Source organism: Hipposideros armiger, unplaced genomic scaffold (genome assembly GCF_001890085.2).
Source record: "Hipposideros armiger isolate ML-2016 unplaced genomic scaffold, ASM189008v1 scaffold_228, whole genome shotgun sequence".
NCBI lineage: Eukaryota > Metazoa > Chordata > Mammalia > Chiroptera > Hipposideridae > Hipposideros > Hipposideros armiger.
In genome coordinates, this window is record NW_017731578.1 from 996381 (window position 1) to 1014278 (window position 17898).

Consider the following 17898-nt stretch of genomic DNA (forward strand, 5'->3'; position numbering starts at 1 on the left):
CTTATTTTTTATTTTATAGTTGACACACCCACACACCATCCACCAGAGTTATCCTTCTTGCTTTAAATATTCACCCACAATTTAAAGAGCTTAAGAGGAAAAGATACCTTCAGGAGGTAAAGAATTCTGGGTTAACAGAGTTCCCCCTCACCCCACTTCCAATTGATTGTTCCACTATCTCCCGACCCCCATGAGTTCTAGTGAGAAATCTGAGGTCTTTTGAATTGTTCATTTACTGCATGTAATGTGTCATTTTTGTCTAGCTACTTTCAAGATTTTTCTTGACCTTTGTTTTTTGACATGCTTGTTCATGGTTTCTTTGACTTCATCTCCCTTGGGCTCCTCTGAGCTCTTGAATTCATACATAGATGTCTTTTACTAAGCATGAGAGGTTTTAGTCTATTATTCTTGAAAGATTTTTCTACTCCCAGCTCTTTCCCCTTTCCTTCTTGACTATAATTAAAATGTGTTAGGCCTTTCGATTGCCCCAGATTCCTGATGACCTGTTCATTTTCTTTCTCAATCTTTTTTCCCTGTGTTATTCAGATTGGATACTTTTTATTGATTTACAAGTTCACTGACTTTTGCCTCTGTCATCTCCATTCTGCTGTTGAGGCCATTTAGTGATGTGCTAAAATTTCAGAAGTTTTATTCGTTAGTTCTAACATTCAAATATCCTCTTTCAATACTTTGTCTGCCAAGATGTCCTATCATTTCGTTCACCTCAGATGTGTTTTTCTTTACCTCAGGGTTGTAATACCCACTTTAAACCCTTTGTCTCAGAATCCAATGTTTGAGTCATCTTAGTGTTTGCATCTGTGGATTGTTTCATCCTTTGAGAATGGGTTGAAATTTTTTGTTTCTTTGTGTATCAACTAATATTGGATTGTATTATGGGCAACGTGAGTGCTGTGATGTTATGTAGATTCTGGGCTCTGTTAAAAGCCCCTGAGAAATGTTTATTTATTCTTTTAGCAGGCAATGAACTCAGTGAGGTTCAGACTGTAAGCTCCGTCTCACCTTCTGTGGGGTGTTCACAGTTCAGCTCCGTGCTCAGTTCAGCTGCTTTGTGTCAGTCCTGCACATGCGTGGCTCAGGGTCAGGCTGACACTTGTGTGGGCTCCCGCACACAGCTGGCTGAGCCCCTTCTCAGCTCCCTCTCCCTGGGGTGTCTCCCTTACACTGCAGCCAGACTGGGCTCCTTTCCTCTAACCAGGAAGATGGCAGGGTTTCGATCCCACCCAGCACTGGTGTGTGGGGCTGGGGTCCACTTTGGGGGCAAAGTTCTGAGACAAAATAAAAGGAGGAAAACTCACCCCCTAGGCAGCCCTCTGCTCTAAGTTTTGACCAGCTTCACAGTTTTTATTTTGTGCAGAGTATATACTTGTAGTCAGTGTGTGTGTGTGTTGGGGGGACGGGTGCATGGCAGGGGGCTTGCACCACCCAGGGGACCAGGCTCCTTGAGGAGTTTTTACATACACGTGCATCCACGTAGGTACAACCACCTGGATCAATATAAGAAGCACTTCTGGTGCCTCCGAAGTCTCACCCCATGGCAGGGCACGCCCCTCAAGGGGATCATTGGTCTGAATTATTTAACCTGGTTAGTTCAGCCAGGCCTTGACGATACACAAACAGAACCATACGGTATGTACTTTAAGTGCCTGCTTCCTTTTTTCATTTTTTTGAACGGAACCGCTGAGAAGGTACGTAGAGGCAGTCCATTAGCCCCCTAGCTGGGCAATAACACACGGTATGGTAGGGGCAGCCCACAGTCGATTTATCTGTTCATTGTTGATGAAGAACTGGGGGTTTCCAGTCTGGGGCGCCAGGCCGGGCATTTTAAGAGGCAGCGTAGAGCAGAGAGGCTAGAAGCTTGTCACCCGGAGTCATGCAGGCCTGGCTCTGCCACACACCAGCTGTGTGACCTTGGGCAGGTCACTTGCCCTCGCCGAGCTGCAGTTTCCTCATCTGTGAAGCGGGGATTGTGATACTTCTATTATTTACAGGGTTGTTATGACGCTTAAGTACAATGAGGCACATGAAACCACTCCTGCCGCCTGCCAGGATGGACGATCAATAAACGGCAGCTCTTAAATTACCGTCGGTGGGAGGAGGTGGCAATTACGGCTGTCGGCTCTGGTGTCTGATCTGAATTCCAGTTTCAGGTTAAATGAAGCAATTGTTACCAAACACTCTGGATAGAGCTATGCAAGCAGTAAGCTCACGGTGTGTTGTCATCACTGACATCTTTCCGGAGATCATCACTGATGTTCTGATACGAAATATTAACGGCCTGTACAGCAGTCCCAGCAATAGGTTTTGCCATTTCAGAGAGAAGGGGCCTGTTTCTCTGAGACGTGGGGTGAAGTGCCCCAGGCCACGCAGCAGGAAGGAGGTGCAGCTGGGGCTTGGGTCCAGGTCGGAGCCCTGATCATTCCACATGCCTTTCGGGTGTGGGCACCCAGCTCCTCCAGGTTCCGGGCGCTGTCCCACCCCCACCCCCACTTCCCCACAGCCTCACCTTGAATGGCAGAGATGGGCGTAGTGGAGGGCCACCTCCTGATCGGCCTGTGCCCTCCTGGGCTTCCGTCTCCTGGCCAGCCCAGCATACACATGAAGCCCTGAGGGCATCAAGAAGACCAAGGTGGCAGCAGTTCTTTCGGGTGTGCAAGCCTGCAGGGCTCACAAGGATGCCCTGGGCCATCTGCCCTTGTGTCAGCCCGGGGTCCGTTCAGGACCACAGTTCTAGGGGCACCATTCTCACTGCAGCCTTGGCAGCCCATTGCCTCCGAGCTCCTTGGGTCCCATCCTCTGTGCGCACCTGCGGCCTGCCCTACCGCTTCCCCAGCACAGGGCGGTGCCAGAGTGCCAGGGCCTGAGGGCGGAGCCTCGGACACTGCAGGTGCCCGGGCGCTGGCGGGCTCATGGGGCTCTGCTCCCAGGGTATCCAGGGTTGTGTGGGGTGGTGGGACCCTCACCTGGTCTGCAAATGCCAGAACCTGTAAGGGGTCCATCCCAGCTGAGGGGCCCTGAGGGGGCATGGGGTGCAGGCCCTAGGAGGTGCTCTGGGTGATGAAGGCCAGTCTGGGGTCATTGAGCGAGAGCAGGCTCTGGCATGCTGGCCTGGGTTTGAATCCACATGGCACCTAAGGAAGGTTTCTTCCCCTCTCTGTGCCTCGGTTTCCTCATCTGTAAAGTGGGGAAAATGTTAGTACCTGTGTCACAGGGTCCTTGTGGGGACTGAGTCAGGTGGCCCAGGTGAGATGCTGCTTGGTCAGCAGAGGCTGTGCTTACGCCCGAGGCAGGCAGGTCAGGGCAGTGCCACCAGAGGTGTCCAGGGGCCACGCAGGCCTTTGAGAGGTGCCGAAGGCCTTGGGTCCACATACCAATTGCCACCCACACAGGCTGACGTCCCTCCCGGTGTCACAGCGGGGCTAAGGTCACTTGGAATCGCAGAAGGGGCGGGTGAGCTGGGGGTGGGGGCAGGACAGAGTTTCTGACAGCCGGGGCTCAGCGGCTCCCCTCAGAGAAGACCCCAGGCCTCTCCAGGTCAGGCCCAGGCTTTGTCACAGGCATGGGAGAGTTAAGGGTTCTCCGATCACCTCCAGCATAACCATCACCACCGAGTAACCCCGGTTCACAGGGTGGAGGCCTGGGGCTGAGATGGGGAGGCAAGTGCTGGGGGCAGGTCTGCGTACCCCCAGCCAGGACCAGAGGGATTAGGGGGCAAATCGCAGGGTAGTGTGGGAGGGTGGGGTGAGTGGGGATCTTGATGGCTCTTTCTGTCCTGTCCCCTCACCTTTTCTCAGCCTCAAGAGAAGGAATAGTATTCAGCAAGCACCCCAGTGTGCTGGGTAATAACCACAGAACCCCCCGCAAAGTGCCAGTCGTCACCCCTTGCCCCCCTTGTTACTGACGAGCAAAGCAGGCTCAGGGCTGCCCAGGGTCACACCCAGGGCCATCCAGCCTACAAATAATGGTGGAGGCAGAACCGAAGCCAGGTTGGTCTGACCTCCCTCTCCCCACCACTGCCTTCAGTCTCGGTGCGAAAATGAACCCCACTGGTTAAACACAGAGCTGCCATGTGACCCAGCAACTCCACTCCTAGGTATGTGCCCCCGAGAAACGAAACCACATGTCCACACAAAAACTTGTACATGTGTGATCAGAGTGGCATTACCCATAAAAGCCAAAAAGTAGAAACAACCTAAATGACCACATACAGAAAATGTGGTCCCTCCATACAATGGACTGTATTGTTCAGCCCTAAAAATGCACAAGGCGCTGAGACACGCTACTACATGGATGGACCGCGAAAACATGATGTGAAGGGAAAGGAGCCAGACACAGAAGGACCACAAATTGTATAATTCCTTTTATATGAAATGTCCAGAACAGGGCAAATCCATTGAGACGGAAGGTAGGCTAGCGTTGCCAGGGGCCAGGATTTGGGGGGTGGCAGTTACAGGTGTGGTGCTTCTTTGGCGGGGGGAGGAGGGGGTAAGGAAAATGTTCAAACATTGATCACGATGACAAATACACTCTGAATGTACTGAACACCACTGAATGGCACACTTCAAATGGGTAAATGGTAAGGTATGTGAATTAGGTCTCAATAAAGTTGTTCAAGATAAAGCAACCTAGACAATGTGGAAAGTGCCTCGCCCAGTGTCCCATCCCTTCTAGGTAAAGAAATAACTGAGCGGATCAAAGATAATAAATAATAATAATAAACGATTCAAGTTTGCACACTGAAGGGCCTGGCCCAGCACCCTGACCCTTTGGCACTCAATAAACATTGGTTGTTTTCCGCATTCTTTTCCTCCCCAAGTGCCCGCTCAGGTCCGCTTCCGAGGCTCTCAGGCAATGCCCGTCACCTGTCCTGGACCAGGTCCTGGGCTGGGTATGGAGAGCCCAGAGCCAACCAAATCACAGTGCTCGGAAGCCCGCAGCACACTCGCTTTGCTGGCGAGACACCCAGGATCCATCTGCCCCAGTGGCGTATCCGGAGGTGGGCTGCACCGTGATGACGGATGTGCGCGCCCCAGCTTGACGAGCTGAGGGATGCTGGATTCGTCAGTAGACAGCCGCTGCATAACGAAGTCACTTGAAAATCCGGTGGCTCAATCTTGAAATTGGTTTCTCACGAAAAGGGCCAGACGGGCAGCCAGGACTAACTGGGCTTTTTCCGAGCCTTCCTGCTCGGATGTCCTCATGAAGTAGCTTCCATCGGGGACCAGGTGGGGAAGGAGGAAGGAAGACGATGGGAGATGTTTCATGGCTGTGGCTTGTTGCAAGGGAGTCTGGGAAATGCGGTGTGTGGCCCGATGGCCCCGTGCCCAGCTCAGGTTCTGCCGCTTGACAGTGGAATGGGAAGGAGGGAATGTCACGTTGTGGGCGTCCAGCCGATAAGCACTGGGGCATCTCAGATCACATGTGTGAAACGAGGGTAATCACAGTGCTGAGGGCTGCCTGGAAGAGAAAATGGGGCGCAGCATGACCTCAAGAGATGGGAACTACCTCACGGTACTCCCTGCCCTGAGGTCCCCCAGGTTGGGGGCAATGGGATGGAGTGAGGGCGTCTGCCGAGGAGAGCTCCAGTGGGTGAAGACTGGGCATGGAGTGTAGCAATGGCCCTGGGAGCCCCGCAGACTCGGGCTCTGCTGCCCTGAGCTGGGCGTGGGCCAGGCCGGGGAGGCCCCCAGCGCTGCCTGCTGTCCCTGGTCCGGCCAAGCTCCTGTGGGCAATGCCCCGTCTGTGATGTCAACTCAGCATGCCCAGTGGTCACAGCTCTTCCCTCTGCTCTGGCCCCAGACCCACTGGCCAGACGGACGCTCGATACATTCTGTTTTGAAAGAAAACAAACTCTTTTGAAATTGCTGCTGGGAGCACAGACTGAGAGTCGCGCCCCCTCCCTTGGGGGCTGGTTCTTCAAGGGGACCTAACAAGGGAGGCCTCACACGGGATGACCACCCTGCCCCAACCCACCGAGGCGGCAAGGCAGGCAGGCCCTCCCCACTGTGGGCAGCCTTGAATGTGGAGATGGAGGGTACAAGGGAGACATTAAAGATGTGGAGGGAGAGTGGCTGGCTCAGATGAGCATTTCAGGAGGTTCCGGCAGCGTGGCCCCCATTAGAAGAATGCTGCAGTTGATGTGAGAGTTGAACTAGGAGCAAGATAGGGGTGACAAATGTGAGGGACATTTTAAAACAGGAATCCATGGATTTAGTGGTACTCAGACTCAGAGGGGCCCCAGGTCACGCCCTGGAAAACTGGCTCGGCCTCAGGTCTTGAAGACAGGCTCCTGTCTGGGCCCCAGCAGGGCAGGGCTGCAAGGTGGGGTCCTCGCCGTGGCCATGGTGGCCGAGGGAGGGAGAAGTGTCAGGAGCCACCTTCAGCCAGTGCGGAGCCCGGGGTGGGGGATCCCTGCTGGTGGAGGCACCCCCCGCCTTCTTTCATTCTCCAGGAGTGAGCTCTGGAGGCCGTGGGGATCTTGTCCTGCAGCCTGAAGGGTGCGGATGGCCAGCAAGCAGGGCCCCTGGGGAACCTGAAGCCAGGGGTGAGGAGAGCCAATTGGCCCAGGTCAGAAAAGCACCATCACCCAGCCTGGTCCCTCCACATGGCCCAGGGCAGCTGGGCAGAGGGACCCCCAACAGCCTGGGAGAGGCACTGACCCTATGCAAGCTGGGCCAGGGTCACAGGCAGAGTGACAGCCATAGTGACCCCCTCCTGGGCCAGGGGCTCAGCTCCAAGAACTTCTCATGTGTCATCTTGCATCCTTAAAGAACACCAGGAGATACGGACTCTTAGGGCACCACCTTGCAGATGAGAAAAGTGCGGTCCCAGGAGAAAGCAGACCCTGGCTGGAAGGGGTGCAGTGGGGGAAGGGCAGAGCTGGGATTCACCTCACCCCGGGACCCTCTGCTGATAGCTTTGTGCCAATCAGCATATGGGGGGGGATGTCTCTGTGTGTGGTGTGTGTGTGATGTGTCTGTGTATGTGCATACGTGCGCACACATGTGTGTGCATGTGTGTGTGTCTATGTGTGTGTGTGTACATGCATATCTGTGTGTGGTGTGTGCATGTGTGTGTCTGTGTGTGTGAGCATATCTCTGTGTGTGGTGTGTATGTGTAGATTGTGTGTGTGGTTGTGTATATATGTGTAGGTGTGTGTGTATGTGTGGGTGTGGGTGTATCTCTGCATGTGGTGTGCCTCTGGGTATGTGCGTGCATGTGCGTGTGTGTGCGTGTGTGTGCGTGTGTGTGTGTGTGTCTGTGTGTATGTGTGTGCGTGTGTGTGTTTTAATGAAGCAAAACCTTAGAAGAGGCAGGGTCTGGTTGGAGCTCTCTTCTCTGGCTCGCCAAAGTCCTGGCCCCAGGACCTGGGTGACTGGCCGCCTGTGGGGCGGGGGTAACGTCTCGTCTTGGAGCCATAGGCTCAAGCCAGCCCCTGGTTCTCCCAAGAACCTCAGCCTTTTCATTTAGGAAAGAGCGGGCTATGCCCACTTCTCACAGTGTTTGAGGCCTGAGCAGGTGAGCTGGGAGGGCCCTGAGGGTGGGCTCCGTGGGCAACAGGATGGGCCGGCTGCTCTTCAGGGTCCCCGTCCCTTTTGTAGTTGGCCCCAGGCCAGAGCAGGGAGCTTATGGACAGACCTGTGGCCTCCAGGCTCAGGGAAGAACATATGACTGCCTGTCTCACTGGTGGGGGTTCCTCCTACCACAGGACCTTTGCACGTGCAGACCTCCCCTCCCGCCACTTCATTCAGGTGACTCTTAGTCTTACCTCAGATCCCAGATCACAGGTCACTTCCCAGGGCCAGCGTCTGACTTCTCTGGCTGGGGTCACCCTCACAGTCCCCACACCCCGCTCTACAGGCGTTGTGACGTCACACTGCTTTACAGGGCTGTCTATTTCACTTCTGCCTCCCTCACTAGACGGAGGGCTCTGAGGGCAGGGCCCGGGCCTTCCTGTTCACCACTGTATCCCAGGGCCCGGCACAGAGCCAGGCCCATGACGGGACCTCACTACTATTTGTGGGATGAGTGAAAAGGGGAATGACTGCCACAAACCCGTTCTTCTGCCCCTTAGCCCCGGCAGCCACAGACAAGGCAGCCCAGGATTCGAAGTGCCTTCCAGGGGCAGCTCCGGGTGAGAGCTTTAGAAGGTGGAGGAGAAGGTAAGGGCTGAGGCGGGATGGCCTCTGAGGCTGGAGGGCCCCAGGGGCAGGAGGAGTGGTGTTCAAGCCACAGACTCCATCCCCAGGCTGCCTGCATGCGGCCACTGACTAGCGGAGCGACTGTGGACAGCTCAACTGCTCCATGCCTCAGTTTCCCCTTCTGTCAAGTGGGGATAGTGACATACCCCATAGGGCTGTTGCAGAGACTAAATAAGAGAGTTCGTGTGAAGGTTTCAGAACAGTGCTCAGCGTATCATAAACGCCATGTGTCAGCTTTCTTTGTTTCTTATTTGCTTCAAATTTAAAGTTTTTAAAAAATTACATCAACGTTCAAGGCACAAACTTAAAAGCACCAAAAAACAATTTAAAAAAGAAAATTTAAATCCCCAGCAGTCTCGCCACCCAAGTAACTACTTGGATTAAACGGGATTACGTTCAGCTGCGAGTAACAACCTCACAAATAGCAGTGGTTCAACAAGGTAGAAATTGGGTTCTGTCTTGAGCAAAAGTCTGGCAATGGTATGGGAGGTGGTCCCGCCCAAGCCTTCAGAGGTTGGGTTCCTTACTATTCCCTGAGATGTCACCCTAGAGGTATGGCCCTCCTGTGACCTTTTGGTCTGGAATGGCAGCTGGAGCTCCAGCCATCACATCTGTGTTCCAGCCAGCAGGGTGGAAAAAGGGACAAAGGAAGTGCATGCTCCTTAACTTTTAAGGAAGATTTTTGGAAGCTGCAATATCCCCTTCCTTCCTTCCTTCCTTCCTTCCTTTTTTTCTTTCCTTCCTTTTCTCCTTTCTCCCCCCCCCCCCATTGGTAACGTGGCCACACTTAGCTGCAAGAGAATCTAGGATATATGGGTTCTGCTATCAAAGAAGAAGGGAGAATGAATACGTGGGGACAGCCGGAAATCCTGCCGTAGTACATTTGCCATCTCAGTAAACAGCCTTCCTTCCCACTCCGGCAATGTGAGTGCGCGCACACGCGCCCACGCACGCACGCACACGCACGTACGCACGCGCACACGCACGCACGGATGCACACGCACGCACGCACACACACACATGCATGCACGCACACGCACACGCACGCACGCACACAATCTCACATACGTAGGAAGCAGCGTGCTTGCCCTCGTTGCTTCCTTCTTTCGCCCCAAAGCGGGTCACAGGTGTCTTTCCACATCCACAGAGACTCACACGGTCACTTTTGAAGCTGTCCGGCGATGCCACCACACAGATGATTCCCGCGGTATCCACAGAGGGTCAGGCTGCGGCCAGCCTCCTGCTGTGTTAACCCATATGCCGGGGTGGACGTCCTGATGGGTCATCTTTGCACTTGGCTGGAACGTTTCCTGAGCAGAAGTTCCCAGAAGTAGAAGTGCTGAGTCAAAGGGGGAGACACTGTTGACATTTGGACATGAATTGAGAAACTGCCCTTCAGAAAGGTTGCCCCAGTTGACGCTCCCCCAGCATCGCCTGGTGTCGGTCACGTGTGGGTGATCGGGGTGGAGCTGGGGATGTGCCCAGACCTGAGGCTCGCCCTCCCCCCACCCCGGCTCCTTCTCTCTACGGGTCGCTTCCCATAACTGCTCCAAATCTAGGGCTCTCTCCTACGTTCTGCACGGGGGAGTGTGCCCCAGTCCTCCAGGGGACCCTGGGCTAAGCTGACCGAGAGACCCCGCTCTCTCCAGACAGCAGCAAGGTACCTGGGGCCACTTAGGTTTAAGTTAAGCAAGGGCAGTGGCCGGGGGACCTGGATGAGGGGTGGGGTGGGCAGCCCGTGGGGGTGATCAGACCTGGCCCCTGGACCAGGCGGACGAAGAGCGCTCAGCCACCAAGGCTTGAGGTGTCATACCTGAGAGCGCTCAGGCGTGAGCCCCCGGCCTCTGGGGGTCGGCCAGGAGTTCCCAACCTCAGCCGGCAGCAGGGTTCCAGACTTAGCAAAACAGGGAAGTCCGGGATGCCCAGGTAAATTTGAATTTCAGATAAACAGCAAATAATTTTTGCTACATCCCAAATAGTGCATGGGCCGGCCTAGAAATAGAAAAGAGAAAGTTTGACTGAGAAACAGTCCCTCACGATGCAGGCAGTCCCCACTCCGCACCCTTCACCCCCACCCCCACCCCCACCATGGAGCACTTCTCATGGAATCTCAACTCCTTCCTGGAAAACATGACGGGGAGCGCACCGTCCATCCACCGCAGAGGGGTCTGGTCGTCACCAGATGGTCACCAGCAAGACACCGGCGGCGGGAACACGTCGGTGTAGCAGATTGGCGCAGAGGAAAGGCCAGGTCTCCAGCCCCAACGCTGGTGCTCCGCGGCATACGACCCGCCCTCCTCCCTGACCAAGGCTAGCTGGGCAACGGAGGGGCCCGTGACCCCGCTGACCGCTGGGGCTGACCAGGGGCCTCTCAGGCTGGTTCTTTAGGAATCTGAACTAAGAGACACAGAGACGATCGGCGATGGAGGAGTCGGGAGCTTTCGCAGACAGCTCGTGGCTGGTCAGGACCCGGCACCCACCCTGGGCTGTGCGCGCCCTGAGGATGAGCAGAGAATCCCGTCTTCAGAAAAACGGCGGAGGGGAGTGAGGTGGAGAGAGAAGCAGAGAAGAAGGGCCCTGTGAAACCCCGGCGTTCCCAGATCCCCTGACATCCAGCGGCCTTCAACTTCAGTGCGAGGCGACCTGTTGTATGAGTCTCCTGGGGCTGCCTGAACAAAGGACCCTTAACTGGGCGGCTTAGCCCAACATGATAAATTCATCCTCACGATCTGGAGTACAAAGGTCTGAAATCAAGGCATTGCAGGGACGCCGTCCTCGGAAGCCTGTCAGGAGGGGTCCCTCCTGCCTCTTCCGGCTTCTGGTGGCTTGCTGGGCCTTGCTGTTCTTCAGCCTGTGGACACTTCCCTCCCATCCTCCTTCTTTGCATGGACCACTTCCCTCTGCATGACTCTCTGTCCAAATGTCCCCTTTTCATCAGGGTACAGTCGCATCGGACGACGGCCCATCCTCGTGACCTCATTTTGACTTGATTGCCTCTGTCAAGACCCCATTTCCTATTAAGGTCGCGTTCTGAGGTTCTGGGGGTTAGGACTCCAGCATCTCCATCTGAGGGGAACACGATGCCTGCGAGCTTCCCTTTGCCTGCTGGTAACCACACCCCTTGTGCTGGAGCGAGTGAGAGTAGGTTTCTGTGCACCCAACCCAGAGCCTGACCACAGCCGTTCCTGGAGCTCGCGTTAAAGCCACGTGAGTGAAGTGTGTCTGGAGGCTGGGATGTGCTCCTAACAGCGGTGTCCCCATCAGCACCTCCCAGCAGGTAAACTGCCAAACCTTGGGCTGCAAAGCAGGGGATGAGGCAAATGGTCTGCCGCGTCTGCCTGGGAACGCCAGGTCAGCCTCTGGCTGCAAACCTCCAGGACGTGAAGCGGGGGGTGGGCTTCCGCCTGAACCACCTGACGGCTGGTCACCTTCATTCTATTTCATGGGTAGAGTCCGGGATGATGTTTGGATGCTTCCTTGCATTCTTTTCCCAGCCTGTGCTTCCACAGGCTCCTACCACCTACGGTCGTCTGCAGACCCAGTGCAGCCCACGTGCCTTGTGCCGTTTTCCTTTTCACCTTTGCTGAACTTCTATTCATCCCTCAAAACCCAGCAGGGATCCTTCTCTGGGGAGCCTTCCTTCAGAGGCACACAGTGAGGTGATCTCTGGGGACAGACGTTGCCCACATGGTGTTCTGCCTGTAGCCACAGACTCCTTACCTCACCTCTCCGAGCCTCAGTGTCCTCAGCTATAACGGCAGTGGTGGCGCTTGGGACCCCGCGGTGTGAGGCAGGTAGGAAGACGTGCGCTGTGCAAAGGCTAGTTGTGTTCAGCATGGAACTCGGGGCTTTTCCGCGTCACAGGGCCCAGCCTCAGAGTGGCCTCAGCATTGGCCAGGAGACCTCATGGACTTAACAGCAGTTCGTGTATGAACCAGACATTCCTTCTGAGGCTCAGGACACGGCATCTCCCCTGGAAGCTCTGGGGGACCAGGCAGATCCACCCTGAGGACAGAGTGGGCTCAGGGCGCACGAGGGGTGAGGGCCATGTGTGAGGGCTTGAGCGGAATTCCAGGGGAGAGGGAGCAAAGGGCAGGTGTTTTGGTAATACCTGTGGGCCAGAAGTCAGATAGGGAGGGGAGAAAGAGGGGAGGGCTCCCCACCTTCTAGCTGTGGGCCTGTGCCCCCACTGACTCTCCTGGGCCTCACCTTTGCCACTTCAGAGTGGGGACAGTCTTTTCCTGGACAGTCCCCTCCTTGGGGACTCAGCAGATGAAGAGCTGAGGGCTGCGAATGCCCTAACGGCCTTGGAAGCTTATGAATGGCGCCGAAATTTGGGGCAGGGAGCAGAAGGCCCCTGATTTTGTGAATAAAGTTTTATTGGAACCGGGCTGTGCGCATTCATGGGCGCACTGCCTCTGGCTGCTTCGCTTCTCAACGGCAGAGTCGGTTAGTTTCAACAGAGACCGCAGGACCGAGCCGAAAATATTTACTCTCTGGTCCATTACAGAAAATGTTTGCCAAGTGTTGAGGAGAAACAAAAGAATTCCTTGTCAGAAACATTCTATTGACTGAATAATCAATGACCGATAACTATTGCTGAGCGCCGGGCATTGTTCTAGGTGCTGGGCATCCGACAGTGAAGGCGACAAATGACACTTTCTGCCCTCACGGAGCTGACATCCTCGTCCAGGGGGAAAGACAGCAAGCAACATAAAGAAGCGAATCCCACGACCTGCATGTGATGGCTATCAGAGAGAAAACCAGCAGGAAAGGCAGGTGGGGGAAGGGCAATCGAAATGAAGGGGTCAAGGGTGGCTCCTTTAAGACTTGAGAAAGTGGGGGAAGTGCCACGCGGCCATCTGAGGAAACAGTGGCCCAGGCAGAGGGGACAGCCAGTGCAAAGGCCCCGAGGCCGCTGCGCGAAGGCCCGAGGAGGCAGGTGCAAGGGTGAGTGGTGGGGACCAGGACAGACTGGGAACGGCAGCCTCGCCGCCACGTAGGGATGTGCGGCCCTTCGTGGGATTTGGGTGTTTTGAGCAGAAACGTGTAGCTGTGCTAGGGCCCCCGGGGGCTGTGCTGAGAAGGGCCTGGGGTGGGGGCAGGACAGGAGCAGGGGCCCGCAGGGGTCTGCCCAGGGACCAGGCTGCCGACACTGTGGGCGTCTGCGTTTATACGTCCCTCGGAAGCGGGAGGTAAGAGGAGACAGGGTTCCAGCGTGAGCCCAGACCAGTGAACCTCAGGCCGTCTGTTTCCCCGTCTTGTGCTGTTTTTCCTTCCTGGCTTCTCACTCTAGAAGGCCCTTGAGCAGAGGGGCCACCTCCATCTTGTCCGTCGCCGTATCCACCGTTCACTGCCTACGAAGGGCTCTCGGCCACATCTGTGGAATAAAGGAACGAGTGAGGAGCGAATGGCAGGTTTCTGCTTCCTCGGGGAGTGTTAGAGGCTGAGCTGTGTCCCCTCCTCCAGGCTCCTATGTGGGAGTCCTGACCCCCAGCACCTCTGAATGTGACCATATTTGGAGGGAGGATTTTTAAAGTGGTATTAAGTTCAAATAAGGTCACTAGGGTGGGACCTAATCCCGTATGGCTGGTGTCCTTATAAGAAGAGATCAGGACGCAGACACACAACAGAGGGACAACCATGTGGGGACACAGGGAGGACATGGCTGTCTACATGCCGAGGAGAAAGGCCTCAGAGCCGGCCCTGCTGACACCTGGACCTCGGGCTCCAGCCTCCAGGACTGGGGACAGTAAGTGTCTGTGGTTTAAGCCGCCCGTCTGTGGGACTGTGTGACAGCCGCCCAAGCAGACACACAAGGAGTGTGGCATTATGGTGGGTGTGGAGCAGGGTGTGCCCTCCACACCGGGCAGGAAACAGACGCGGAGGCACAGCACTGCGCAGTGGGTGTCAAGCTGGGCAGGACCCCCATCTCCTGGGGCCCACACTCGTCCTGGGGCCACCAGGCTGGGCGGTGAACAGCATGCATGTGACCTCTGGAGGTGGTGGCGGGATGATGGCCCTGGACCTCCTGTTACCCATCTGCTCTGCTGTGACACAGGCCCCAGCACCTCTACGACACAGAGGAAAGCCAGCCAGGCTCATCAGGCATCTTCCCCAGCAGCTGCCGGTGCCCAGGAAAGGGCACCTCAGGCCTCGCGGCTCCTCCCCTGGCCTGCCCTCGGCACCCGCTGTGGATGGGGTGGGGTGGCTGGGGGGCCACGCTTCCGTGTGGCCAGGCCTGTGCTCTCCCACCAGCCACTTCCTCTGGGTGCGCCTGTTTCCTGCAGATCTCCCGCGGCTCAGCCAGAGTTCCACCCCACTCCCTGCTCCCCTGCCTCTGCCTCTGCTGGGGGGGGGGGTCTGAGCCCCAGGGCCGAGGCAGGTGGACACCATGGCGCTGGAGGGCCTGCCCACCCCCAGGCTACCCAGGATGGCTCTGGTGGAGGCTGAGGTGTGGGACCTGCTGCCTCCCGGCCGGCTTGGTGTTCCCCGTCCGGAGCTGGAGGAGCAGGAAGCGTATTTGCAACGCAATCTGTTGGCCAGGGGCCGAGCCGCCCCATGAGGGATGAGGTAATGTCCTGCAGAGGCCACGCGGAAAGGGTGGGGCGCTCCCTGGCCTGAGGGGACTCCCACGGCCGGCCGGGACTTTTCCCAGAGACCCTTAGGAGAGCGATGGCTTGGGGTGACCTCCAGGTTGGGGCACAAGTGACCTGGTGCCCACGCAGGCTCTGCTGGGACACAGTGTGACCTTGGGTGGTCAGGGCCCCACTTTGGTCCCGTTGCCTTCCACTGAGCAGAGAGGGAAGGGCCAGCACTTCCCAAGGTTCCTTAGACTGCACCCAAAAGGCAATATTTCATGGTGTCCTGCTGGCAGGGGACCACCTGTCAATGTGAAATAATATCAAAATAAAAAGCTGCAAAGAAAGAAAAAAGGGCTTGGGTTCCAGGGTGGCGGTTTCAGATGTGTGACCTCAGGAGGCTGACCTCACCCCTTGGGTCCTCCTCCACCTGTGCCCGTCACCCGCTGTGGGGACCAATGGGACCGTGGACTCAAGACCCAAATGCTCGTGAGCTGCTGATGCCATCATTCCTATCTTCTCGACTCCACCCTCGAAACGTCCCCTGCCAGTGGGACGCCTGTAGAAGCAGACCCGACCTCCAGGAGGCCCCTGCTTTCCACCGCCTGGGAGGGATCAGACACACGAGACCCATCAGAGACCCGTCGAGCCTTGAGCCTTCTCTCTGGGGAGCGGGAGGCAGGAGGGTGTGGGTTGGGGGCTGGCGGACAGGAACGGGGAGGGAAGGTCTGCAGTGGGCAGTGCAGGGCGTGGGGAGGAGAGAGCTGGGAGGGGAGAATGAGGCAGGAATCGAGGCCGGGGTGGGGGTCCAGGTGCCAGGAGGAGTCTTGGAAACAATATAGACTTTGGGGACAGCCCGGGATGGTTGGAATCCTGGCTCCCCTGTGTCTGGGGCACCCTGCACACGCCTGCATACGCCCCCTATAAACGGAGGGTGCTGTGTACTGCTCTGTCTGAAACCATTTGAAATGACAGGCAACTTTGCATTTGAGATCCAAGCTGAAAATGATTTTCTCAGCTTGTGACTCCCACATTGGCTGAGAGGAGAGGACCCCAGACCCTCGCTTGGAGTCTGGGTTCCAGCAAACCTCATCGAGAGTTCATCCACTGTCAAAAGGGGGCTCAGTGAAATGGCAACGGAGGGCAGACGGGGTGGGGGTGCATCAACGTGGAACTCAAGAACCAAAGCTGGGGTGCACTGGGTGCTGGCAAAGTGCTCACACCCTCCGCAGTTCCCAAGGGCAGCAACACACAAACCATAGGACTAGGGTGCTCATCCAGTCTGGCTTTTGGGGACTGAGGGAGTTCCCAGATGTGGGGCTTTCAGAGCTAAACCTGGGAAAGTCCAGGGCTAACTGGGGCAAGCTGTCACCTTACTAGAAACAGTGGGGTAGAAAGGCAGAAGGACTGATTGAGATCAGCCTAGAGTGGTCCTTGACTGAGTGCCAGGACAATGGGGGGAGGGTCCCAGATAATGAAGAGCCCCAAGAGACTCTAAGCAGGGCAGGTGGAATTGGAGGTTATGTTTCCAGAGTGATAACTTATATTTGTTCACCCCCAACAGGGACAACCACCCTGAATCCCCACACCCAAAATAGCAGGGGTCCACTGTGGACCCCAGCTCCTTTTCAGAAAAGGAGACGAAGTCCCAGAGAGAGACTGTGTGACATGCTTATCTGTGGCAGGCTGGGACCCTGTCTTGGGGTACCTGTCTGGCACCCTGATGTCCCATGACACTGTCACTCCCTCTTTCTTGCATACCCTCCTGCACACCTGTCCTTGAAGATGTGATGGGTTTTGCTTCCCTCAGCCACACACTAAGATGGCAGAGGACCTGTGAGAGGACCATGCTCGGGGGATGTCTAGACAATGACAATGACAGGTGGAGCTCCACGCACCTGTTTCGGTGTGGGGCCCCTCCTCTCACCACCCACAAGGCTGGCTGGGTGTCACATGGGAAGGCATAGATAAAGGCACACATGAGGGACACACATAGCCAGAAGGCCACAAATGAGCCGTTTCTGTCAGACGAAAGACGACAGCCATCAGAGGGGCCTCCTTACCGCCACGGGGCTCCTGGAGACCGACAGCTGCCCCAAGGTGGGGTGGAGGTTGCAGGGCCAGGTGCTGGCACCCAGGGCTCATCCCTGGAATGAAGGCCTTCTTGGAAGGCCAGGCTGGGTAGTAGAGCCCTCGGATGGCTGTGGGGAGACCTGAGTTTCAGACCTGCTCTGCCCCCAATCTGGGCTTGAGGGTGTGCACCTGTGAGACGAGGCAGGTAGCCCTGAGGGGTCCTGATGGAGTCTAAGAAGTCCACAGTGCTGTGTAGGAGCTCTGGGGCGGAGCCCTGCACCGCCTCTGAGGTACCTCTATTTCAAATTCCCTTTCCCCTCTCCCACGGAGCACCCAGCCCTAAGCTGGAGCCCTCAGCTGCCTGGACCAGACAGGGAGGTGGGTTCCACTCACTTCCCCAACGTGCACTCATTGCAAGGGCCGGTGGATGGAGCTTCTCCGGGCTTCCATCCCAGCAGGGCCACAGCCACCATGCATGGGCACAGGGGTAAGGAAGGCACACCCCCTCAAAGAAAAACAGCATGGTCAGGAGCAGACACGGAGGTGATGAGGGGCGTGGCCGCCCTGGAGTTCAGCGTGCACCCCCCACCCATTCCACAGCCCAGCTCCAGCATATCTCCGAGGCTGGTCTCCACGAGTCAGGGCCCTGGCTAAGTGACTCCTTCCCAGTGGAGGTGTAAGCAAGGCAGCATCTACCTTAGTCGTCATTGTTCTCTCCCCTGTCCTTCCCTTTCCTTCCTTTCCTCTCATTACTTCTAAGTACTAGAAGTACTTGGTGAAGCGCTCCCATGCCCATTTTTCTCATTAGTCAAAACTAATCAATCCCTCCCCACAACAGTGCTGGGACATGGGTGGGACCCCACTCAGAAAGCATATGCTTCATTTCCTGCACACAGTAAATGCAAGTAAATGTGATGAGAGTCATGCTGGTGGTGCTGGAGATGATGCTGGAAGTGATGCTGGTGCTGATGCTGGAGATGATGCTGGAGGTGATGCCGGAAGTGATGGTGCTGATGCTGGTGCTG

The 17898-nt window shown here is 56.2% G+C and overlaps 1 long non-coding RNA gene across 1 annotated transcript; it reads right to left on the reverse strand.

The window, feature by feature from the left end:
* Positions 1 to 4398: 4398 nt before the first annotated feature.
* LOC109389298 (uncharacterized) lies at positions 4399 to 15122 on the reverse strand. The gene is made up of 5 exons (XR_002125373.1): positions 14648 to 15122; positions 10366 to 13599; positions 10033 to 10211; positions 9375 to 9558; positions 4399 to 5848 (listed from the first exon to the last, which is right to left on the reverse strand). It is a non-coding gene; the product is annotated as an uncharacterized LOC109389298 (long non-coding RNA).
* Between the last annotated feature and the right edge of the window lie 2776 nt (positions 15123 to 17898).